This window comes from Onychostoma macrolepis, chromosome 04 (genome assembly GCF_012432095.1).
Source record: "Onychostoma macrolepis isolate SWU-2019 chromosome 04, ASM1243209v1, whole genome shotgun sequence".
Lineage (NCBI taxonomy): Eukaryota > Metazoa > Chordata > Actinopteri > Cypriniformes > Cyprinidae > Onychostoma > Onychostoma macrolepis.
Genome location: NC_081158.1, coordinates 5,533,150 through 5,560,307, shown reverse-complemented (window position 1 = coordinate 5,560,307; position 27,158 = coordinate 5,533,150). Strand labels below are relative to the sequence as shown.

At 36.8% G+C, this 27,158-nt stretch overlaps 1 pseudogene; it reads left to right on the top strand.

Annotated features, from left to right (window-relative positions):
• Nucleotides 1-663: 663 nt before the first annotated feature.
• Nucleotides 664-20,649, top strand: LOC131538446 (meprin A subunit beta-like; annotated as a pseudogene).
• Nucleotides 20,650-27,158: the final 6,509 nt, after the last annotated feature.

The following is a 27,158-nucleotide window of genomic DNA, read 5'->3' as shown; positions in this document are numbered from 1 at the left end:
GAGAAGTGCAAACAAGTTGTGTCCGGGGTGAGAGGGGTCTTTGATGATGTTACCTGCCCGTTTCTTCACTCTGGAGTTGTACAAGTCCTGAAGGCTGGGCAGTTGGACACCAATGATCTTTTCTGCTGTCCTAACAGTCCGTTGAAGTCTTCTTAGATCTGATTTGCTGGATGACCCAAACCAGACAGTTATAGAGGAGCACAGAACCGACTCAATAACAGCTGAATAAAACTGTTTCAGCAGCTCCTGTGGCAGGTTGAACTTTTTCAGCTGATGAAGGAAGTACAACCTCTGCTGGGCCTTTTTCACGATGGAGTCAATGTGATTGTCCCACTTCAGGTCCTGAGAGATGGTGGTGCCCAGGAACCTGAATGACTCCACTGCAGGCACAGTGCTGTTCATGATGGTGAGTGGGGGGAGAGGAGGGGGGTTTCTCCTGAAGTCCACTATCATCTCCACAGTTTTGAGCATGTTCAGCTCCAGGTTGTTGTGACTGCACCAGACAGCCAGCTGCTCAACCTCTTGTCTGTAAGCAGACTCGGCGACGAGTTTCAGGCTAGTACAAGATAGACAGGTGAGTAAGTAAAGACCAAAATGAGCAAACAAACAGCCACTTCTGTTATGTTCATTTTGCAATAAAGCCAGTTTTTCCAGTTTCAGGGTGGGTTTTAGTGGAGTGCTGTGTGGCTGGTGAAGCTTGAAAGACTCTCTTCACGTTTTAACACATATAGCCTCATTAGTGACTGGAAACTGGTATGTATCCCCTCTTTTAGTTTCCTGAATTAATGGTCTTCTAATATATACAGTATAGTTACATTTGATTTAAACATTGCTTGCAGGTTTATGAGTGATAAGTTGAAAGTTTACCAATTAAATGTGGTCATTCTGATTTCCAGTGACGATGCATTTATGTGCTTTTCTTCTGCTGAGCTTGGCTTTGGCTCTTGGTCGTGCATCAGTTTTGGTAAGTTAGACAGTGGAGAGTCATTGTTTAAGCGATATACAGCTGTTGATTTTTTTTAGACTAAATCTAGTTTTCTTTATCTAACTATTGTATTGATTTCTCATGTTCTCAGGTCTCACTTGATCAAGTTGGTAAGTTCATCACAGTCACATTGATCTGTTGTAAAGTTATTGTGATATGTTTCCAGTGTGCAGGATGAACTGCTCGTTACTGCCTGATGATGTGATTGCTCATTTATCATTTTACTTTCATACTGTTTGACTAAAGTTACATTTTCTCTAGCAATGCACACAATACTCATTCCCTCTCTTTGTCTTTTGGTGACTTCATTTTAATTTTCTCAAAGCCATTTTTGAGAAATGGAAGAGCATTCCGGATATAAACAAAGGTAAATTTATTATACTATCACAAGAACTGAAATACACTTATATAACCATATTTACTGAAAACCTTTTTTACTGAAGCATATTTACTGTGAACTGAACACTCTTGTGGTATTAGGTTTAAATCTCACAGAAAGAGACATCATGGAGGTATGTGAGTGTGTGTGTGTGTGTGAGTACATGCCTGTATATGTGTATTTATATTAGTGCTGGGCAAAGCTAAAAATTTAATCGCAATTAATCGCATGATTTTCTGCGATTAATCGCTTTATGCACAAAATTCAATAATGAATCCAAAAGTAGTGTATTATGCCCTTTTTTCATTTAAAAGTACTGCTATATGAACAAAAGTGCAATAACATTCGGTTTGCAAACACTTTAAACAAATAAAGTTTGACCCCCAAAGCCCAGGTCGTTTGACTAGTGTGGTCACTCCGGTTCAGTTATATATAGATCAGTGAGTGTGAGCGCGGAACTTATGATATGTGCAGCATGATTGCGTGAACATTTCTGAGCAGCAAAAGTTATAGATCTGTCAAGCAATATATTCTGAGAGGGCCATGTGTTACCGCGTCCCAAATGACTCAAAATAATAAACCACAAAGTTAACAAAACGGTGCCCTCCACTGTGCTGAGCGAGAGCGCTATCTTCACGTGCTATAGGAAATTTCCTATTTCCCACTTGTGAAGTCGTGAGTGCTTCATCCCAAGCCAGTACTGATCAACATCCCATGTCTGTATGTGTATTCAGAGCCAGTGAGCAACGGCCTTTCATAATAATAAAAAACTGCGTTAACGTGTGATAAAATAATTGTCGTTAAATTAATAATTTAATGCGTTAATGTGGCAATAACACGTTAATTATATATATATATATATATATATATATATATATATATATATATATATATATTTAGTGCTGTCAAAGTTAATAACGTGTTAACGCAAATTCATTTTAACGGCACTAATTTTATTAACGCACGATTATTTCGGTATAGCTGACAGCACAGCACAGCTATTATTATCTTATGTGTATTTGATTTCATCAGTCGACGGCTCGATTATCAGGATTTTGATAATCAGCAGATTAACATCTTGGAAGGGAGAGCTAGTTATGTAGCCTAGTCTTAATGGGTTGCGTTTCAGTCACTATTTCATATTCATTCCGTTGTCTGACAACAGAAACAGTAAAATATATAAATGAAAACAGTTTTATTGAGAATTAAGCTGCATCAAAATACAGTGTGTGGGCACAGAGAGGCAAACATATCTAATAATGAATGTACATTTTGCAATTTTAGAAGAAGTGAGCTGCCCTGTTGTGCAAAAATATAAACAGGTTTGTGTCAGTAAATTGCTCGGTGCAAAGAAAGAGAAGTAATGGGAACCTGGAATTTATTTTTTTATGTGTCTAATAGACGTGAACAAGTTCTTTGAAAAACATCTATGACCTTTGAAACATGTCTAGTATTCATGCTCTGTTGACTATGGTTTCAATAATAATAAACATACATTTGCATAAAGCATCCATATTCGTCCATGCCCATGTTGATTAGAGTATTAAAAACTTGAAAAGTATTAATTTAAGGTACATTTAGAACAAACAAAAATGTGCAATTAAGTTGCGATTAATCATGAGTTAACTCCATGACAATCATGCGATTAATCACGATTGAAAAAAATGTAATCGATTGACAGCCCTAAAATATATAATGCCTAAAAATTGATCTGCTTTAAAGCTTAGGCAAGGGAGCATCATTCTAGTGAATCAGTCCTTGTGGGATCTTCCCGTCCGCTATGAGCTGAGTGTAAATCTCAGTAAGATTTCAGATTTCTCGACTTTTCAATATTGACTAGAAGTTTTCTATTGTTTTCTACTCAGTTTTGTTTGTTGTTACAGGTTTGAACGACAGAGGAGTCATTCTGAGAGCCTTTGAGCAGTTCAGACTGAAATCATGTGTTGACTTTAAGCCCAGAGCAGCAGAAGAGTTTTACATCTCTGTGGAGCGTCGTGAAGGGTACGGTACGCTTCAAGTGAATAAAATCCAGACTATTCTGATATGGCAGGTGCTGTATTGAATGTGTAGAGGAAAATATTTGAGTTAAGTCAAAAGTTCAGACACTTTACTTTTCCTCTTAAGGGCTTTTGTCAAATAAGGTATTTAAACATCATTTCATTTTTTTTAAATTAACATGAAGGTAAAATAAAATGCATAATAATGTTTTTATTATGTTTGTTGTTATAATTCAACCCTGTTCCTGGGGACCCACTGTCCTGCAAAGTTTATTTCCAACCTGCTTCAGCACACCTGCCTTTGTATTTTCAAGTAATCTTGAGGAGTTTGATTAGGGTTGTAGCTCAAATCTGCAGGACAGTGGGTCCCCAGGAACAGGGTTAAAGACCTCTGTAGGCAATATAATTTGACTGGTAGAGTTGTCACATTACCTTTGTCCAGCTATGTGTTGTGTGACTGAGTTATTCTGCAGGTGTTGGTCGTATATCGGACGCTCATCTGCTGGAGGACAGACTCTTTCTATTGGCAAGGACTGTGGAAGGAAAGGCATTGTTGAGCACGAGTTTCTCCATGCACTGGGACTCTACCACGAGCAGACCAGATACGACAGAGATGATCACGTCACAATCAACCATCAAAACATCAGGACAGGTTGCCATATTTTATTATTCATTTTTATAATTGTTTTTAAGGATGCTGATTTGCTTTCCATTCTGAGTGTCAGTATTACTAAAGAGAACTTACACAAATTAAGCCATGCCTTATAAACAATCACCTTAATAACTGCATTTCTGCAATTCTTTATTTTTAGAGTATGAAAGTTATTTCAGTAAATACAGTGAGATTGCATCCACTGCCCAAGAAACCCCATATGATTATTCTTCTGTGATGCATTTTGATAAAAACGCCTTCAGCAACGGTAACGGACCCACGATCATTACCAAGAGTCCTGAGCTCCAAGACGTGATCGGACAACTAATGGAAATGAGTGAATATGATACGATTGAGTTCAACAAACTCTACAAATGCAGTGAGTATTTGACAGCTTTCATTTAATGTGTTGTTTTCTTAATCTGTGGACTCTAAGCAACTTGCAGTCACAGCTGGACCAGTATTTGAGACCAAGGACCACTGTGATGAATGTAAACTGTAATGAATTGTTTGTTTGCGTTCCAGATTCCTCCGTCTCTTTCCTCGATCACTGTAGTTTTGATGAATCTCTGTGTGAGATGAGCGTCGGTTCTGCTGCTGATTACGGCTGGGAGAGAGTGAAGTCCGTGAGGGGCATCGATGTGACCGATCACACTTACTTGGGCAAAGAACAGAACGGTGAGATCCATCAGAAAGTGTCTGTTTTGAAGTCTCAGGAAGAGACTTGTTTTAATTGGCAGAAAGAAATGCTTCACTTTCATCACAGTTGCAGCTGTTTTGATGCCTACAGGGACGTCTTTCTTCATGCACTTCAGCACTGAGGGCAGAAACGAGGGGACGCAGCCAGATTGGAGAGCAAGACTGTGACCCCTACGAGAGACTGTAAAGTCCAGTGCCTGCAGTTCTTCTACTATCACAGCGGAAACGAGACCGACCAGCTCAACATCTGGATCCGAGAGCAGCAGAACGAAGCAGACAGCAGAGGAGCTCTCAGACTCATGGATCAGATCACAGGTCCAGAACTGAACACATTACTCAACATATAGACCCGTGTTTCAGTCTTACTGACCTTCAGTTTCTTGCAGAAACCCCTGGTCATTACTGGAAGCTGCATCATGTGCCGCTGAACGCACAGAAATCTTTCCAAGTTGTGTTTGAAGCGCGTAAAGGAGCTGGAAACTCCAGCGGAGGCTTCTCACTGGACGATATCAATATTTCAGAGACCGAGTGTCCCTTCACATGGCAGATAAGAGACTTTGAGAAGGAGCTGAACAGTGGGCCAGAGATTTGGAGTCCACTGTTTTACTCCAGTGATGGGTATCGCTTTGTGGCTCTGTTACAGGTGTTCAGGAATCAAATTGAAATATATGTTTCTTTGGTATCTGGTGCATGTGATGAGCAGCTACAGTGGCCTTGTCCATGGAGACAAATCACCGTCCAGATCCTCGACCAGAATCCACACATACAGAAGCGCATGTCCTTTGAGCAAAGCATCACCACTGACCCTGGTTTGGCTCTTAATGGTTAGACATTTAAAGCAATCTGATTATTTTTCTCTCATGTTTCATGTGTTTCTTTGCAACATTTCACTTAGATTAGATATTATCTATTAGTTATCTATTAGCTATTATCTGTGGCTTTTGTTCTAAAAGATGGCAGGTATTACTGGGACAAACCTCAAAATGGTCCAATCAGCATCAGCAACGAGTCTGTGTTTGTGGGTGGACTTGCCTTTTTTACGCTCTTAACAAAAGAAGATCTTACTAGAAGAGAGTTTATCAAGGGTGGAGACCTTATATTGCTCTTCACCATGCAAGGTAGGATTTGCGAAGAAACCTCAGAGAACCAGAGCAAACTGAGCATTATTAGACTGATGTTTCTGAGATCATCTCTATAAATGTTGTTTATGGATCCAGATATCTCAGCGCTGCTTCAGAATGACTCTCTACCCTGCCCTAAAGTAACCGTGAAGAACTTCAATGTTTCTACTGACACAAGCGCCCAGCAGGAACCATGTGCTACAAGGCAAGTGTCCTTTTGACATCTGTTACACTCTTTTTCAAAATATACAAATCTAAAAAAAAAGGACTTTATTTCTTAAATATAGTGTTTATTTTTAATGTAGGAGAGAACATGCTGTATTGTGTGAATATAGTCACATATGTTAGGCTGGAAACTTATGTTACTGTTTTGAACTGATAATCATAACAAAAAGCAGGTAAAGGATGACATGCATAATTAAATAATTTTTCAACCTGGGGGGCACCAGAGTTCACAGAGGAGGGTGTGGGAGCTGATATGCTTTGAGGTCAAATAAAGATGTATAAACTGTTCCACTAATAATTTTATATAAAATGTTTTTAAATCATATGCTTAGATAAGACAATTAAATAAGTTTAATTTTCAAAGTGAATTTTATTATATTAATAATGTACTAAATATATTAACAGACTTAGCCTCTGCCAACAAGGTGGGCTATTTGCACTAACTCTTGGGATAGTGAAGATTATAAAAAACGACTTTAAATAATCAGCTCCAGTGGCGCAGATGATAGAGCGCGTGCCGTGGTCTTTTTGACGCGATCGAACCCGCCTTTTGCCGAACTTTTTTTCTCCCTTTTCAAAACTCATATCACATCGTAAAGGCATTTATTTTCAATAAAAATGAAGGAAATAACCAAAAAGTTGAAAATAAAGTATCGGGTAGGTGTAGGGCGGGCTTTATTGTACCAGTAAGGTGGCATCCATTTAATAATTTGAATTAAAATGATAATTTACAGTCAGTCAATACGTTATCACATAATGTTTTATAATGTACTACAATACTGAAGTGCAGATAATTGCCACTATTTGCAACAAGTAGTATAAATAGCAGAAAATCCTGCTATTTTAACAGTTTAAAGAAATTGTACACTTTTATCCTCTAAATGAGCTTATTTCAAGTTTGATGCCTGCTACAGGTCTCAAAATAGTTGGGATGGGGGCATGTTTACCATGGTGTAGCATCTCCTCTTCTTTTCAAAACAGTTTGAAGACATCTGGGGCCTGTACCATGAAGCCGGATTAGCTGGCTAGCCAGGTAAGTTTCAGTTTAGTTTGCACCAATCCTGGGTTTTAGGTACCATGAAAGTGGCTTGGCTTTTAGATGCGTTCATTACCATAGTAACTTACACTGCACAGCTAACCTGCTCCGGGGCAGGTTATGTTCTGAGTTAGAGATCGCAAACTGAAATTGGACCAATCGGATGTGAGCAAAATGACACACGCCTGACACAAACAAAAGTCACTCCCCAGTTTCTCTTCCTACAAATTAAAGGTCACTACGAAGTACCTTAAAAAACAACAACAACAACAAAATTGTCTGGCTTTATATGATAATTACAATTTACATATGATTTATATAATTTTAATATGATTTATATTATTATTACTCCATTACACAAGCACTTTTAGTTTAACAATTATTATAAAGCATTTATTTTAAATGAATATTAATATATACAGATCATATGTAATATAAATAAGTGGTAGAATCAATAGATAACACTTTAAAATGGCTACATGTGACCTTACATGTTTGAGTCTCTATCGTTATATATTATCAACTATATAAACTAACTTTACAAGTTTCACTTGTGACTGCACTGATAGAGCAAGATAATTTCCTTTATTTGTCCTCTTTCATGGACAAGTAATTCAGTGGAAATGCGTTTAAATTCCTCATATTCTTTAATCTCTTAACCTTTAACAAAATAGTTTTGTATCTTGCCGACTCTCTCGCGAGAAGTGAATCACACTTGATCTGTGTTGTGATTGGCTGTTCGCTGATGTCACACATTCATGTGAACGTGCTCCATTAACTCAGGATCAAGCCTGAGTTGACAGAGAAAGTTGATGATCAGCTTCATGGTACCAACAAAGCCAGATTGGAGTGGTTTGCATTTGTCAAGTCAAAACTTATCCTATAACTCTGAATTTGTTCATCTGCCATCATGGTACAGGCCCCTGGGCATCGAGGTTATGAGTTTCTGGAGTTTTGGTCTTGGAATTTGGTTCCATTCTTGTCTGATATAGGTTTCCAGCTGCTGAAGAGTTTGTGGTCGTCTTTGATGTATTTTTTGTTTCATTCATGCAGTCTGTTTAGTCAATCTGTTTGTTCAAGTCACCTTTATTTACGGTATATAGCGCTTTTAACAATACAGATTGTGTCAAAGCAACTTTGCAGTATCAAATAGGAAAATAGTAAACACTCAATTTTTAGTTAATGGCAGTTCATCATTGAATTCAGTGATGTCATCATCCTGCTTAGTTCAGTTTAAATAGTATCTGTGCAATCAAGTCGACGATATTGCTGAAAATTAAGTGTCCCCAACTAAGCAAGCGGCAAGGAACAAAATCTCCATCGGTGACAGAATGGAGAAAAAACCTTAGGAGAAACCAGGCTCAGTCGGGGGTCAGTTCTCCTCTGACCAGATGAACCAGCACATTGTTCCATGCTGCAGCAAAGTTAGATTGTGCAGAGGACTCGTCTGGTTCCCGTGGTCTTGTCCCGATGGCTGTCTAGGAGACAAGGTCTTCACTGGGGATCTGTCTCTGGGGCTCATCTAGTTGTCCTGGTCTCCGCTGAAATTCAGGGCTGTAGAGGTTGTCTCTAGGTGCTGATCCACCATCTGGGTTGGATACAGACTGGATCCGGTGGCTACGGTGACCTCGGAATAAGAAACAAACAGACTAATATTAGCATAGATGCCATTCTTCTTACGATGTAACAAGTACATCATGTGTTATTGGAAGTGTTCCTGGTTCTGGTTGACCTAATTAATGCAGCCCAACAATCCTTTAACGTATTTGTAATAAAAGAAATGTGTAAGTGTGTTATGTGTAAACCAGATTAAAGAGATGGGTCTTTAATCTAGATTTAAACTGACAGAGTGTGTCTGCCTCTCGAACAGTGTTAGGTAGACTGTTCCAGAGTTTGGGCGCTAAATAGGAAAAGGATCTGCTTTAATTTGGATATTCTAGGTATTATCAAAGTTTTGAGAGCACAGTGGACGTAGAGGACTATAATGCGATAAGAGCTCACTCAAGTACTGAGGTGCTAAACCATTCAGGGCTTTATATGTAATTTGTATGTAATTGGCAAGATTTTAAAATCTATCTGATGTTTAACAGGGAGCCAGTGCAGTGTTGACAGAACTGGGCTAATGTGGTCATACTTCCTGGTTCTAGTAAGGACTCTAGCTGCTGCATTTTGGACCAGCTGAAGTTTGTTTATTAAGCGTGCAGAACAACCACCCAATAAAGCATTACAATAATCTAACCTTGAGGTCATGAAGGCATTAATTAACGTTTCTGCATTTGACATTGAGAGCATAGGTCATAATTTAGATATTTTTAAGATGGAAAAATGCAGTTTTACAAATGCTAGAAACATGTTTTTCAAAGGAAAGATTGCTATTGCATGCCTAGGTTCCTAACTGATGACGAAGAATTTACAGAGCAGCCATCAAGTGTTAGACAGTGGCCTGGGTTATTACACGCGGAGGTTTTAGGTCTGATAATTAACACATCTGTTTTTTCAGAATTTAACAGTAAGAAATTACTCATCCAGTTTTTATATCGACAATGCATTCTGTTATTTTTTCAAATTGGTATGTTTCGCCGGGCCACAAAGAAATATAGAGCTGAGTATCATCAGCATAACAGTGAAAGCTAACACCATGTCTCCTGATGATATCTCCCAAGGGTGAAAAGTAATGGCCCTAGTACTGAGCCTTGAGGTACTCCATACTGCACTTGTGATGGATATGATACCTCTTCATTCACTGCTACGAATTAACCCCCTGGGGTCGACAAACTCATATATGCGTTTTGAGGCAGATTTTCCTGATAAGGCCGAAATGAGCTTGAATTACAAGCAAGTCTTATCGAAAACAAACATTCTGTGATGAAGTAATCCGTATAAAACCAACACGATGTTCAGTCTGTCCCGTCTGACTCATAATCTCTAATGTGACCCCGCCCTCACGCGTCTCGTGCTGTTCATATGTAAATAGCCACGTGGTAAGTGCGCGCGTGCAAACGCCCAACAACACAAACAAAGAGGAGGTCCTTCATCGCGGCTACTGTTCGTTTCTGGAAGAAGATGCGCTGAGTAAAGGCAGGATTTCCCTCGAAAGAAGAACACGATTTCATCCAGCAGAGGAGATGAGTAAGTAATGTTTATTTTTTACATTAGTTACCGTGTTATTGTGACATAAACTTGAACAGATCTACTAACATTTAGCTGGGTTTTCCCCCAAACGACAACATGATGAATGCTACGCGTCTAAGAATGTTTAGACCATGTTTATTATTAATACTCTGTTCACAAATAGATTTTAATAGCGTGCTAAACAATAATAATTAGTTTCTCAGATATAAAATATAATTTTTATAGTACAAAGTACATCCTTTTATTGTACAAAGCATGCTTGAGTCTGTGGCTACATAATCATATCATAGGCTACTATAAAATCATACATACTAGACTATATGACTGCAAAATCATAGTTGGGTTTTTCCCAAACTATAATTCCTGACTACAATGTTTGAAATCGTGTAAAACATTTTGAATATGATAGGCAATTCATTGTATTTAAATTTCTTACAGCGCGATGATGTTTTCATGCTCTATATAAAACAATAAAAGTAATATGAGTGTACACTGTAACATGATGAATGCTACGAGTCTAAGTATGTTTAGTACATGTTTATTATTAATAGCCTACTCTGTTCAGAAATAGATTTGAATAACGTGCTAAACAATAATAATTAGTTTCTCAGATATAAGATTTCTTTCTCTTTTTTATGATAGTGATATATATGATATATATATACAGATGTTCCTGATATTAACATGCTCACAAATGTTTTTTTTGTTTGTATTTTATTGAATCAGATACCAGCACCAGATGTATCCTGATGTCTCTTCAAACTGGTTTCCTCTGAGAGCGCTGCACCAACATCAGATGTTCAACTACACCGATATTCTATGTCAAAACAAGCTCCTTTTCTACCGATTGTTTTTTTTTTCTTCTTGAATCCATGGAAAGAAGTAGAAACACTTAAATAACACACGTAAATATCAGGTATGATTTACTTGTTTCACTTGTTGAACAGAATCTGTTGCAGGAATGACTCAAAGTCTGTTCACATCTCTGTGGTTAGATCAGTGTGCACAATAATGTGTCTTTGACCTTCATTATGTATGTTTTGATTATACTGTGTTGTAAATAAAATACAAATAATTTAAAAAACCCTTTTTTTCAATCTCCTCACATTCTCTCTTACCTGCCTCACAGTCACAGACACACTGATGGGCCATTAGGGGCCATTAGGGGAGGGCCCTTTGTCTCTCAGGTGAGACTCACTTAATATTCATGGCCATTGCCACTCCCTCGCATATAGACCCTCGATCACAAAACATGTCTTGAAAATTTTAAATCAATATATTGTTTTCTGTGAATGAGTAAGCAGAATGATTTTCACATAATTTTGAAGTAAATATTCTAGGTTACAAGACTGATTACTCAAAAGTCTTGGTCAGGACTATTTAGTGTGGGTTTTATGGCCTTATTTCAGCTACATTTTTTTCCCCAAAACTTACAAACCACGCATAATATTTTTTTTCTAAAAAATGCAAACATGTACATCCATCTTGGTCACATATTATTGTAGCACAGTTTGTGCTGAATACAAAAAAAATTACATGTTGGTCAATAGTATGTTTTAAGTTGCTGAAATAAGCACAAATATCAGGGCATGTCAAAACATCTCAAGGGCCCCAAAATGACCTCAGACCCCAGAGGGTTAATGGCGGTCAGATAAGTACAATTTGAATCATGCTAACACACTTCCCCTAATCCCAACAAAGTTTTCTAGTTGTAACAATTAGTCCACTGGAGGCAAGTGTAGTGAGAACCCAAGTGCAGTTTATTTACAAAGTGATCCAAAATACAAACATAATCCGAGAATTGACTTGAAGAGATTGGACATGAACAGACTTGACTTGGCATGGACAAACTGTGTGGGGGGGAACCTAAACTGAACCATTCACTATATATGTGACCGGGGATTTTGATTTACCACCAGGAACACATTTAGCGGGTTCACCTACTTTGTAGTTTATTCACTTAATATTTTCAAAAGAATGATTTGTTCTGAAAAGTTTTCCAAGAATGTACAAGAACAGTTCAGAAACAAAACAAAACAGAACAGGGAAGAATACACAGAGCTGGGGATGCAATTTAAATCTCACAGCTCTATATTTTTCAGTGTATAATTATTCCTGAAGTACTACACGCTTTAGTTTCACAGTCCGGTAGCGTGTATGCAAAACAAAACGCGACACTACAAAAATACAGCCGTCAAACAAAAACACAAAAAGAATGTTGTGATACACTAAAAAGAAACTACCCCAGAAAAATGCATGCTGAATTACATGGTACTATACAGCAAAATATGACAATACGGCAGTGGGAATACTATACAAAAGAAACAAAACATCATAAGTACATGGTGATATTACCCACTTACATTTCACTTGTGAAAAATAGAAGGAAATAACACTCACTCAACGATGAGCTCCTATTTCACACCTCACATTCACTTCATGAGGGCTGAAATCCTCAACATAATGCCGTACCACTGTGTAAATAATCAGATAAAGTATCAATCACATGAAACATCTGCAAAATGTAAAAGTGTAATACATTTTGTAAAACCACAGTTGAACAGGCCTACACCGCATGGTGTGACGTCATACCATCGTGCCTCGTGCACGATATAACTTTATAAATATGACATCTCTTAGAAATGGCACAACAAAATATATCCAAGAATGATATTTAACAGAAAGATTAGCAGGAAATACTATATTTACCATTTGATGGTCTTAAATCTGTCACCGATTACAGAGAGTGCGTGTCTCCCTCGCGCTGCTCGCTGCGCATCACTCAAAATGTCTGAGGAAGACAGCGCATTTCTCATGCGTAATGCACACACCACCACCTACTGACGACTCCAGGAAAATGCAGGTATTCACTGTTTCTTTTTTTTTTTTTTACTTACAAATCTACAGAAAACAGCAAATACAAATAAAATACGTTTAATGATGCAAAAGGAGAAACAAACTTTTATACTTTTTACCACTCGGTTACATATAGTATACTACAACCAGGTTGTCGCTGAAAATGAGTGTGTGAGTTTGTTTACAGAATGCTGTTGTCGCTGCTGCAAACTACCATATAAGTAATTATTAAAAAATGATAATTTCCCTGTAGCCAGTGGGCCCCCTTTCCAGTGTACCCTAGGCTTCAGCCCCTTGAAGCCTGTGCATTAATGTGCCCCTGAATATGAGGAACACAAAGGCCAAATTCCCTTAATCACTGATCACAAGGAGTAAAACCAAAGAATATATTTCTGCTATGCATTAAAAGATTGTTGAACTTCACAAATTTAGAAAGTGGCTGTAAGAAAAGAGCTACAGCATTAAAAATTTCCCCCATCAGGGCAATAATTAAGAGGTTCCAATCAACTGAAGATATTACAAATTTGCCTGGAAGGGGACGCGTGTCTATATCGCCCTAGTGCACAGTGAGGAGGAGAGTTTGAGTGGCCAAAGACTCTCCAAGGATCACAGCTGGAGAATTGCAGAGATTAGTTGAATCTTGGGGTCAGAAAGCCTTCAAAAATAAAAAATAAAAAAACAGCCTCTACATCACCACATGTTTTTCCGGGGGGGGAGAGGGATGCTCCTCGCTCATCTAAAAACAAACTCCAGCATATTCAGTTATCAGACACGATTGGAACTTCAAATAGCACTGGCTTCTATGGTCAGATGAAACTAAAAAATGAGCTTTTTAGCAGCAAACGCTCAAGATGGGTTTGGTGAACACAGGGATAAAAAGTACCCCACGTGTACAATGAAATATACTCCTGTATTTTTGATGTTGTGGGCTTATATTTCTGCTGGAGGTCCTGGACATCTAGTTTAGATACATGGCATCATGGATTCAATTAAATACCAACATATTAAAAACTGACTGTCCATGCTAGAAATATTATAATGGGCCATGGTTGGATCTTCCAACAGGACAATGATCCACAAACAAACATCAAAACCAAAACAAAAATGGGTCACTGAGAACAAAACCAAGCTTCTGCTGGCCATTCCAGTCCTCTGACCTGAACCCTATAGAAAATGAGTGGGTGAACTGAAGAGAAGAAGCACCATCATGGAGCTGGGGATCTAAAGGGTCTGGAGTGATTCTGGATGAAGGAATAGTCTCTGATCTCTTGTCAGATGTTCTCCAAACTTATCAGGCATTATAGGTGAAGATTCAGAGCTGTGATCTTGGCAAAAGGAGGTGGCCAATGTGTATTAGAGAAAAACATTTATTTCATAATGCGATTTCTCTCCCATTTTAGATTCTCATTCTCCAATGAAAGGTTATATTTTTGTAAACTAATGATACAGATTTATTTTCACAGCCGCCTTTGATCATATTTACCAAGGGTATGAATAATTTTGAGCATGACTGTACATATCTGATTAATCTAATATAGGATGCATTGGGATAAACATTTATTAACATGCTGAATGCGCTGCATATTACCAATGTTTAGTTTCATGCTCAAATGCAATGCCCGATATTGAGTTATTTGAGACGGTCATATTGCTTTTAGATGTTTCTTTTTAAAAAATACTGATCCTATAATTGTCACGATTCACTCTGGGAGGAGACGAGGAGTCGCTGGGGATACTGAACATAGACTTTAATAAACAAAAACGCAGGGATGACATATAATGACGTTTAACAGCAGACGAAGAACTCCGAACAGAACACTCCTTAAATACACAACTCAATAAGGGGAAGACGAGACACACCTGAAATCAAATAGAACACAATCAGGGAACAGGAAGACCATATATGGGCATGGGAAAACACGATCAAAACACAGAATATTCTATGGCGTGACAATAATAATGCAGCAGTGATTTTATTTTATTTTATTTTTTTCTCATATTTGTTCAACAGTAAGCATAGCCTACTTCAGTTAAAATTGTTTTCATACTTCGTATGGCTTCGAAAACACGCAGGCGATTTTAGGAATCACTTGATAACGTAGATGACAATATAGCACAAATCTGCCATAAACATTAATGACATAAGCATTATAATGAGAACTTTATAGATTGTGAAATTTATAGTAAACCCGCTCCTTGCCCATGTTAAAGCGCATCACGTCGGGAGATCTCTCTCGCTATAGAGTGTAACGTAAAGTTCACTGGAATTTCATAAACAAAGCATTATAATGAGAACTTTATAGGATTCTCTTTTAATAACATTGCTCTAATCATGTGTTCATGTTTTCATAGACGTTTTCATGGCATTTTTATTTGTAACATTCATTTTCATAACAGTCTTCAGATATTTTCATTATTTCCATTTCGGTCATGCCCTGCCCCCCGCACACTTGTTTGCACAAAATGTTTTCCTTAATCTTCCTTAAGCGTAAAGGAGCAGCCACATCTAAAGTGCTAGAAAAGAGAGAGTCCATAGTTTCTGTTACATCATCAAGTTGTTCTGAGCTATAGGATATGCTGAGGAATTTAGATATCATTTAGATAGTTCTATCATACTTCTAGCAAGGAGTAGAATTTACCGCTTTAGCTATATGGAGTTTACACGAGACTAGATAATGATCTGAGATATCATCGCTCTGCTGCAGAATTTCGACTGTTAAAGGGGTCATCGGATCCAAAATTCACTTTACATGTTTTTTGAACATAAATGTGTGTTCGAAGTGTCTGTACACATCCACCCTGTAATGATAAAAATCCACCCAGTGTTTTTTTTTAAATCCCTATTTTTAAATCCCCTTCTCAAATCAGGCTGTTCTGAGATTCCTGTCAGAATGACGTAGCTGCTCAGGCTGCTCCCACGATAGTTGGGAAGTCGAACATCATTAGTGCCGACGTGGATAACAATCTTACTGAATTTACGTTTAGCATTGGCCATCACTTTTAAATTTGCCAAGATGTCAGGCGCTCTGGCTCCTGGTAAACAATGGACTATGGTGGCTGGTGTCTCTATTTTCACGTTCCGTACAATAGAATCGCCAATAACTAGAGCACTTTCATCAGGTTTCTCAGTGGGTGCTTCACTGAGTGGGGAGAACCTGTTTGATGTTTTGATTGGAACGGAAGAGCGGTGTTTTGACCCACGACTAGGCCGCCTCACAGTCACCCAGTTGCCCTGCTGCACGGGCTCAACCGAAACCGAACAATGTACAGGACTCCCTGAGCTAGTCGCATCCAAAGCAGTATCTACAGCCCTCACATTCTTACTATCCTCAACTAAAGTTTGGATGCGTGTCTCTAGTTCTAAAACCTTCTCTGTCAGCCTAACTATTTCCCTGCATTTATCACATGTGAATCCCTCGCTGCTGACAGAGACATATAAACTGTACATGTGGCAAACAGTGCAAACAACAATAGCAGGAGAAGAAGCCATTACTCACCGCAATTGATGAATGATTCTGACTTACCACTGTTGTTTGATGAACTCGTGAAAAACAGAGCGAGGAAAAAAAAAGAAAACTGTAATAGACGCAAATGACAAGCTAACTGGCTAACGAATGCTAACACGCTGCACGCACAGTTTTAGATTAAAAGCGAATGGTCAGATTAGGTTGATAGATAATATCAGAAACATGGTGGGAATTGAGCTATATTTTATCACTTTAAACAGCAAAGTGACAGTAAGATACAGATTCAACAGAAAAGCATAGCTACAATCACAAACCACTCAGCAGCATGGTAGGCAGGAACTGGAAGCTCTAGTGAACCAGTGTTAACGGCCTTGCAGAATAAGATGTTTGCACTTATTTTATTTTAAATTAAACTGAATGTACATTTTAATTAGGCTATGTTGCTTTTAGATAATGGGTTCTTCAGTTTGATGATGAAAACCTAACAGTATTTTTGTTTGTTCCATAGAGTTGTTCTCACACCTCAGCCGACCTCAACAACTACAACTACACCTGCAGCAGAGCCCACTTATGGGTAAGACTACAGCGTTACTCTAAACAGAGTCATTAAGTGGCATCCCAACATCAAAGAACATTGCTACACAATTAGAACAGCAGTCGGCCGTTTAATAACCGTAAATAGGGCTGGGTATTCATACACATCTCCCAATTCAATTAAACTCCAACTCATAAGCTTTGAGCAACTTTGATTTGATTATGATTCATTTGGATGCATTTCAGTTACAATCCCCATTTGCTTTACTTATAAATTGGTTTTACAACAGGGGTGTCCAAACTCGGTCTTGGAGGGCACACAGGTCTGGAAGTTTCTAGTATGTCTATAAGGCCTTGATTAGCTGATACAGGTGTGTTTAACTGGGGTTGGAGCTGAACTCTACAGGACACCGGCCCTCCAGGACCGAATTTTACAACAAATGAGGACATCCAAAAAATGTCTAGAAAGCGGTCTCTGAAAGATTTGGAGTTGAATTAGTGATGGATTAGTCTCCTTTGAGTGATTCAAAAGATCTAAAGCAGCAATTATAAGGCACAAATTCAGATTTCCCAGAACATACAGTACATATGTTTCATTCATCAGTTTCTGCACGGCCCGAACTACAGCCTGATGTGTTATTCTATCACATATATATATATATATATATATATATATATATATATATATATATATATATATATACAGCTACATCGAGACCAAATATCATTCAGTGGATCAGTGATATTCTATCTCCTTTGACGTCGTTGTCTCTTCCATCACATCGGTTTGTGATTCTGACTGATTTAACTCTCGTTGCTGGTTTCTCCCACTATCCTGATTAGTGTTAGCAGTCCCATCTTCTCAGGATCTCTTTTGATCAGAAACACATCAGATTTACTCGCAGATTTGAAAAATGAAAATATGCTTGACTTTTCATTTAGCATGCATATTACTGCCATATTGACTGTTTATTAGTACTAATAAAGCACATATTAATGTCTTATTCTGCATGACGATATTGTACATCCTTTAATCTACCCCATGCCTAAACTTAATCGCTACTACTACCTAGGGCTGGACAGTAATTCAATATCAATATGTATCACGATACATTTTTTTTCAATAACGGTGATATGATTTTTAAACGCATTTCAGATATTTCGATATACATCACCAGTGTTTCCCATACGTTGATTTATTTGTGGCATTTGACTTCGTTGAATAAACATGAGCACTGCACGTTTCAAAAAGCGGGTGATTAATATGAATGTATCTCTGAAGGGAACATACTGTCTTCAGAATAGTTTTGATGGCATTTTCATTTTATCTGATAAAGTAGCGTTCATGAGCGGAGCTGCTTAGATTACAGCCGTTACCGTGGAAACAGCTAGTTCTGCCGCTCTCAGAGCGCCTCCTACTGGCAGAGAATCAGATTCTACTCCGCTGGTTTCAACATAATAATAAATGTTTTTTGAGCCGCAAATCAGAATATCAGAATGATTTCTGAAGGATCATGTGACTGGAGTAATGATGCTAAAAATTCAGCTTTGAAATCACAGGAATAACTTTCAAATTTCAAATAGAAAACAGTTATTTTAAATGGTAAATATTTCAAAATGTCACTGTTTTTGCTGTATTTTGGATCAAATAAATGCAGGCTTGGTGAGCAGAAGAGAAAACCTTAACCTAAAATCTTACTGTTCAAAAACCTTTGACTGGTAGTGTATGTTAGCCTATAGTTTGAAGTTAAAGATATTAATATTAATAAGGTGAGTTTGAGATGTTTATTTGACAGTGATTTCACATTTCTTGTTTACATTTTGGCCATATCATCCAGCCCTACTACTACCTTACTAACTATTGATAAGCAGTAAATTAGGAGAAATGTTGTAGTTATAGTGAATATGTTTTCCATATACTAAAGTGTTACCGCACCAATCAATGAGAGTGATTTCGATCTAAAGAAGGCTGATTGGTGAAAAATATATATGTAGAGGACCAAAAGCAGAATATAACCTTTATAGCTTCCCTTTAGCATCCATAAACGGGACACAGGGAGTGTCTGACGGGTGCTTCTTTCTTTAATTCGCTCGTGAAGAGCGCCATTATATGGAAGCCCGTTTCCGACACTGAATAAAAAAGGTTGTGACTTTCTCACAATTCTGACTTTTTTTTCTCATAATTGCGTGATATAAACTCGCAATTCTGAGAACATATCAGTCTTTTGTTCCCCCTCATAACTGGACTTTAACTCGCAATTGCGAGTTTATATCACACAATTTTAACTTTATATCTCGCAATTCTGACTTTATAATTCACAATTGCGAGTTTATATCTCACAGTTCTGTGGAAAAAAAAGTCAGAATCGTGACAAAAAGTTGCAATAACCTTTCTTTATTTTTTATTCAGTGGCGGAAATGGGCTTCAATACCATTAAGCATTAGTTTGCGTAGCACTGTTAAAATACACAAAGAAACAACAAAACCAATAAATACAACTCATATACAGAAAAATACAATAAACAGAGTTTACAGATGAAAAAATAAATGATGAAATGAATAAAGACAGTTTGAAACAACTAACTAAGCAGAGCTCAGGATTAGCATATACATACAAACGAGCTTATATAACTTTGAAATAAACTACAAAACGTAACATGTCAACTTCACATACCTCGCTCCGCTTTACCAAAGGGTCCTGGGTTTAAATTAAGCAGAATCAAGGCACCGTTCACCATAAAACTCAATTTTATCTTCATGCACTGCGGAGGAACATGAATCTTCGCTCTTCTCTCTGCTGATCTGAATACTTTGCGTTACCTCACCTCTACTGCGTAAAGCACGTAACATGCTCAGAACAAATTTAAAGTGACACAACCATTTTGCAGTCATTTACAACCTTCAAATACATCTGCATAAACCTGCGCTTGCTCTCTTTCTCACACTCACACACCTGCTGTCACTGTGTAATAATGCCAGATCATTTAAAAACAATTTCTGAAAAAGATCCAGTTCCAGAGACTGGCTGGTTTTTGACTCAAATAAATCAGAGCTCACGAGTCTTTAATAGAACTGCCTCAAAACAATCAGGCTTGTCAACTGAGTCTTTTGTGAAATTATTTATTGCGCGCACCTTAAAAATGTACATTATTAAAACATATGCAGTTAAATGAGTGTTTTTCTATTGCATTAATAATGTTTATCTTCCTATTGTACTTCTCTTTCAGTGAGTGTCTGGACATATTTTGCAGCTCCAGTGTCTCGACTGCTTCCTCTCTGATCGTCTCGGTGCTTTGCTTTCTTCTGCTGGTCAGTTAATCTTGACCGATCTCTATTATCACTGCTCTGTGTCCGACTGCACAAGATTTCAGAGATTTTTACATGGATTATGGGCCTATCTTTATTCATTTATTTGTAGTCAATGTTAATTTTAGCTTTAATCATAACAGTTATCACCATATTGTAATGTTTAGCTCTTATTATAATTTTTATGAATAATTCACACAATCTCTGTAGAGGTTAAGGTAAATATTTTCAATATTTGTGTCTTTTCAATGTGATCAATCACTGCCTGAACACTATTGATAGAGTAAATCATGAAAGTAATCAGTTTTATAAATCTGACTAAAATGTTCAAGTGTGTGAAACATGTCTTTGAAACAAAGAAAGAAAACATATGTTGGATTGCACTGATTAAAAAAATGGATTGCATTTACACTGCTGACATTTTCATTTCATAATAAAAAATTCAGTAATCCATATCTGGACCTACAAAAAACAAGGCAGCTAAAAGAAGAAAAATCATACAAGAGTCATGTCAGATGATGAAGAGTGCTTCTGCCTCAAACAGTTGTCCAAAAGAGACCTGGGTAAAATGCGACAAATGGGCCCATGATGCTTGCACCTCAGGCCAGGCAATTTATGACTCTGAAGATGAGTCTGATTAGTCAGGTACAGGGCATCTGTTTTGTTCAGAGGTTAAACATGTTAAGTTATCTGCAGCTCTTATAAGCCAGAGAACGTTTCAAAGTAAAGTGGTCTTGCCACTTAATGCGTTTTGATTGAAATGTGTATTGTTTGGATTGAAATAATTGTTTTTCTAAATTCTCTAGGCATGATTGTTTATATTTCAGGTTCGAATTTAAAAATTAAAATCAATATTCACAATTAAGTAGTTGTGTTCTTATTTTTAAATAATCTAGTGTGACAACTTACCCGCCGATGGGGCAAATTGTCACAAGTGCACATTCTCTATTCAATAGTCTACAACTCCGTAATGAGATAAGATATGAAAATGTAATGAATACAACATGTGCCCAAGACTTCCTTCTTTCATTTGGTATGACATTTATACCATTGTGATGTATGGTGCTCAGTAAATGTTAGACAGTGCAAAAAGTGTGACAACATACCCCGCTCTCCGCTACAGTAGGTGGACAACCAAAATGTGCTTTTTGCCACCGTGCTGAGTGGCGCTTTAAACACAAGTTAAAGCTTAAAATTGGGGTGCCTCACATACATGAGAAATATATACAGAAAGCTTAAAATGTCTACTTTAAAACGAACCAATTCAAAACGAAAGCAAATACTCCCTGATTGTGTAATCTGTGTGAAGTTTGCATTTCTCTCTAAAGGCGCGTCCAATACTGTGGAGATGAGAATCAGCACCGAGAATTTCATCTTGCAGCCGAGGACAAAAAAAACTGTTTATTAATAAATAATTACAATTTCGCCTTTTTTATAATTATCAGGCTACTTCTGCCTGTGCTGTGTGGCAAACTCAATGAGTGTGCTTGAGTACGGAGTATATTAAGGCTCACTGTAGATTAGTATGTAAACGTGTGATTGGGTGTTGTGTTCGAAATCGCGATCGCGTTCCCGGTAGAGCCCTGCACGTATGGCGGGCCGGAAGGTCCAAAAATAGGGCTAATGACTTACTGGGTTTCCCACTGATAGGCCAGCGGTGCATCTCCTCACGCAGCGGACCACTGACTCTCCTCAGCTGGCGACTCGCTCTCCTCACGTTAATGTGATTAAACCTTTTCAAAATTGTGTGTTGATCGTTATGGTAACAAGAATTTGTTACTGTTGTCACATTTGAATACTGGGAATACACACACACACACACACACACACACACACGTTTGTTTTTGTGAAAAGTGGGGACTCTCCATAGGCGTAATGGTTTTTATACTGTACTTACTGTATGTGCTATTGTCCTACACCAACCCTACACCTAAACCTGCCCCTTACAGGAGACTTTCTGCTATTTCAGATTTTCAATACACTCCATTCTGTGTGATTTATAAGCGTTTTGAAAAGTGGGGACATGGAGTAATGTCCTGAAAAGTCACCTTCTCCTTGTAATACCCGTCATTGACCCAATTCAAAGTGCACTTGTAGGTTTTTGATAGAAAAGTACCGAAATTGTGTCGTTGTTGTTTGTTTGGTAAAATACTGTAAAACAATTGCTTATGTGCTCATATTTTCTTAAAAATATCCAGAATATAAAGTAAATAAAATAAAAATCACAAAAAATAAATAAAAATGGATCAATATAAGCTTTCTATACGAAAAAAAAAAGTGTACTTTTTACCCTTCTGGTCATTTTGACCCACGAGGGACACTTTTGTTGCAGGTACGGGAAGGATGTATGAGGTTTAAAACGATAAATTCATGTTTTATGCCTTCATTTATAAATTTAAGTATGCAAACTGAATTTCTGAGGAAAAATGCAATTAAATTAAACCATTAAAAGGCTATTCAAATGTATTCCAGGAAAAAAAAATCATTTTTATTTCCCTTAAAATAAAATAAGTTGTTTTATATGAATTCAGTTATAGACATGTTTTTGATTATTAAAATTTAATTGAACTATTAATATGGAATCCAGAAAAATTTAAATAGAATTTAAACAAAAATAATAATATATAATCATTATTTTAGTATATAATTATTATATTGTAATAACAGATTTCATAGCCCTACATAAGCCTATGTACCTGTTAGACACCTTCTCTGTATTTTTATTTAGATTTATTGATGCTACATCATGCAGAAAGTTAATCAGTGGTGTCTTAATACACAAAAAACAGTTCTTGTAAAAAAAAAAAAAAAGATCAGGCAAACTGCATCTGTGATTTGCCATGTTAATAACATACTGATTCAATACTGAGTCAATAATCCTTTTTTAAAAACAAGCATATTTTAATTTGTACAGACATAACTAATATGCTTAAAGGTGCTGTATGTAGGATTGACACCTAGCGGTTGAACTAGGTATTGTTGCTTTTTTCCAATTACTTATCAGTTGCACTCTGTCAATGCATTTTGGATCAAAACAGTTTGTTTACCTTTTTTTATGTTTAGTACAAGAAAGTGTGTCTGAAACAACATTTGGGTGTGTAAATGATGACAATTTTATTTTTTTGAGTGAACTATCCCTTTCATGTATTATTATTATTGAAATATGAAGTTGTAATGAAATAATATCTTTAAATAAGAAACTAAAACTGCCAATATTTGGTGGTAAATTAAATAATTTAAGTCATTTATTCATTTGATTTGTTTAAATATATGATTCGTTCAGTAATTAAGTAAATAGCTCTTATTATAAATGGATCATTGAATAATTGGTTCAGTGTTCTACTGTTGTTTTAAAGATGAATTGGTAGAAACAGACAATAATGTATCTAAAATATAATGCAATATTAACTATTTACTGAACTGTTTGTATAGAATAAATATCACATTTGCACACTACTCATGTGATATTATACTTGTTTCTGATGTGATGTTGCTCATATATGATATACATATAATATGATGATACTAAAATTTGTTCAGGGGCATTTATGCTCCATTATTTTAGGGGCATGTAACTGCATTCTATTGGCTCACATATTGTTATATTCTTTACCCTGAATAAGATATAAAGATTTTTACCGTCAGTCTAATTTATAAAAGTAATGTCACATCTTTTTTGTTTTTTTTCCCCCAAGTACATGACACAAATTTGAAAGCCGCCGGACTTATCCAAGAAGCTGTTCAGCTATTACTGAATGACCAAACACCTAAACACTCCGACCCTGCTGACTCTGCAGCAACAGCTGAGCATCGTGCAAGTGACGGGCACACGGGCCAAACGGCCTCTTTTTCCTCCCAGCTAGCGCTGAGAAGGAGTGAATCTCATCAGTTACCCAATTCTGTTAATTTCCCGCAGCCATCAACCTCCAGATCTGATTTTGTGCAGGCTAATCTCTCGAGACTTTTTTTTTTTTTTGTGAACACTTGTGTACTGCTTATCCTTTGCTGAGAGATGCAGGCTTTAAAATAATGAGATGTGGAAGGAGCCGGGCACTGACACAACCACCAGTGCCAAATTCTGGTTATAGCGTGAAATCTCTTCACTGTGAGAGTAGTCTCAACAGAGCTTTGGCTTGTATTGTGCCACTGCAGCAAGCTCTTTACATAGAGCCAGAAGCAAAGGTATGTTACATCATTTCATGATGTAAAAATGTTAAAATTGCAAAAGTTATTTGTCCTATTTTGAAAGAGGAGGTAGCTGTTGAAAAATGCAGGTTGTGCCTCAAACATGTAGCTGTCCACAAATTGGAAGGACATGTCAACAGTTGTTCAGGGTACGTGTTAATGTAAAATGAAGAAACAGAATGCGCTAAACACAAGTTTAATTATTGATTTAGGGCTAGCAGCACAGTAGTGGACCTCACTGAAGACAAAGACTCATCTGCTTCATTGTCAGAAATTGAAAAGTAAGTGATCAATAGCATTATTGCGATAAAAATGATTCTTGCAGTTCCTTTTTTGTAAGGCACCTGGGCTCACAAACCAAAGTCACAAATTTAAGGGAAGTTTTTCCTCTGAAAATGTGCATAATATGTTTCTATACAGACATGACCTGGAGACAAGACTGTGACACATGTGTCCTATTGTTTTTTTTTAGTTCATTACAGCTAATGAATTAACTGTTTACTAGAGTAACATTATTGTAAAGTGTTCACAAACAATAAAGAATCAGAATATTTTCAATATCTGCTGCATGTTTTAGTCAATATTACAATTAAAAAATGTTTCAATTTCAAAACAATTATTTTAAGTCTTTAAGCATTAAAGTATTTGGTGCTGTGATCAAACACAAAAAAAACTGAATAACTGTTTGAAACATTTAAGTATTGTTCAGAAGCAGTCGCTAGCACAGCCTGCTTTGTTTATAGGGTATCTGGGGAAACTGTTCCATAAGTGCCATCAATTCAGAGGCTATGTCCTTCGAAGCCCATTTAGGCCATGCCAAAGTTTTTTTTTTTTTTTTTTAAGGCAAATCATGTCACTCAGCGACCATCTCTGAAATGCAGCTCGGGCATGCAAGTGCAGCTCCTATCTCTTTGAATGAATTCTCCAAAACTGTTTGCCAAGCTTAAGATTAAATTTCATATTTGAAATCACCAATGAAACCTAACAGCTGTCTCATAAATGTTGTTTCTTTTGCTCAAATAGCATTAAAAAAAACTTATGAATCTATCAGTTGTATCCTTAATTTTTTGGAAACTTTAAAATGTAAATATTTATTTTTTAATTAGAAATATTTTAAATGACTGTTATAACAAATTAATATTAATTATAAATATACAATTTTGAAAGTTTTCTTAATTTCTGAGGGAAACATTTTAAATGGCAGATATGAACAATGCTTGTTGTTTGGTACTGTGACTTGATCCTTAGCAAAAAGTGACATTTAGGGTGAGTATTTATGTAATATTTAAACTATATATTATACATAATTTGACTGTCTCGTGTACATTCGTCTTGGACCTGTAAAAAGCGTCTGGATTTTTTTTTTGGCAGAATGACTAGTTCTGCACAGGCCCCGCCCACATGAGCAGAGATTTTCATCTGCATTCATTTGCATTTAAAGGAACATGCAACAAAGTGGCTTGCTGTGAACAGAGCTTCTTTTTGACCGGGTAAAAGGGTGTTGTTTTACACTACCAGTGAGAAATCTTAACAAAAGTATGTTATAGACCAGGGGTGGGCAAACTCGGCCCTTTCAGGCCACTTTCCTTCAGAGTTTAGCTCCAACCCTAATCAAACACACCTGAACCAGCTAATCATTGTCTTCAAGACTACTAGAAGGCTACAGGCAGGTGAGTTTTATCAGGGTTGGATCAAATCTCTGCAGGAAAGTGGCCTGGAAGAGCCAAGTTTGCTCATCACTGTTATAGACATTTCATTAAGAATCATATCAAACTGTGGAAAATGGGCACCCCTTTAATGTGAAGTGGGGTGTTGCGATCAAATCGAATGTATCTTAAGTGTCACCCCAATTTCAATTTCAAATTTATACAGAACAGAGAAGCCATTATCAGTATCTTCAACAAAACAGATACAATTTGATATTTAATAATAATAATAATAATTATTATTAATGCATTATAATTTAAAGTATAGTGATAACAAAAGAAGGTCTAAGTTTATATTAGGTGGCCTTATATTATATTTATTTATATTATATTATATTTATCTTAGGTGGCCTACTATGTACTAACATTTAAATTAATTATTTGATACAATGCACTTATTGCGTACATACTTGTTTTTTTTTTTACATTGTACTTATATTTTTAAAAAAATACCTGCTTGTAAATACATCTGTAACTAATTTCTTTAATTACATTTATAATTACACTGTTGACCCACTCTTAAACCTACCCAGACCACCAAACCTATCCCTAACCTCACCCGTATCCCACCTCAATAGCAGCAGAAGTGTTTTGTAATACAATAAATACATTGTACTTATTTTTTGAGGTAAGAACATAGTAGTTAAGGCCACTTAATATAAAGTGGGATCCAAAAAGATTTTTTTTTTGAGAAACGTAACCATAATTTTTGTTCTGTATATGAAGAACTTTCATTTAATTTAGATGTGATGACACCTGAGGAATTTTTTTTCTCTCTTTTTACTTATCTTATTGCATTTTGTCAATGCTATGTCCTTTATATTCTAAAGGTAACCCTGTGCATCCTGAGAAAACTGGAGGGATTTAACCAATAACAA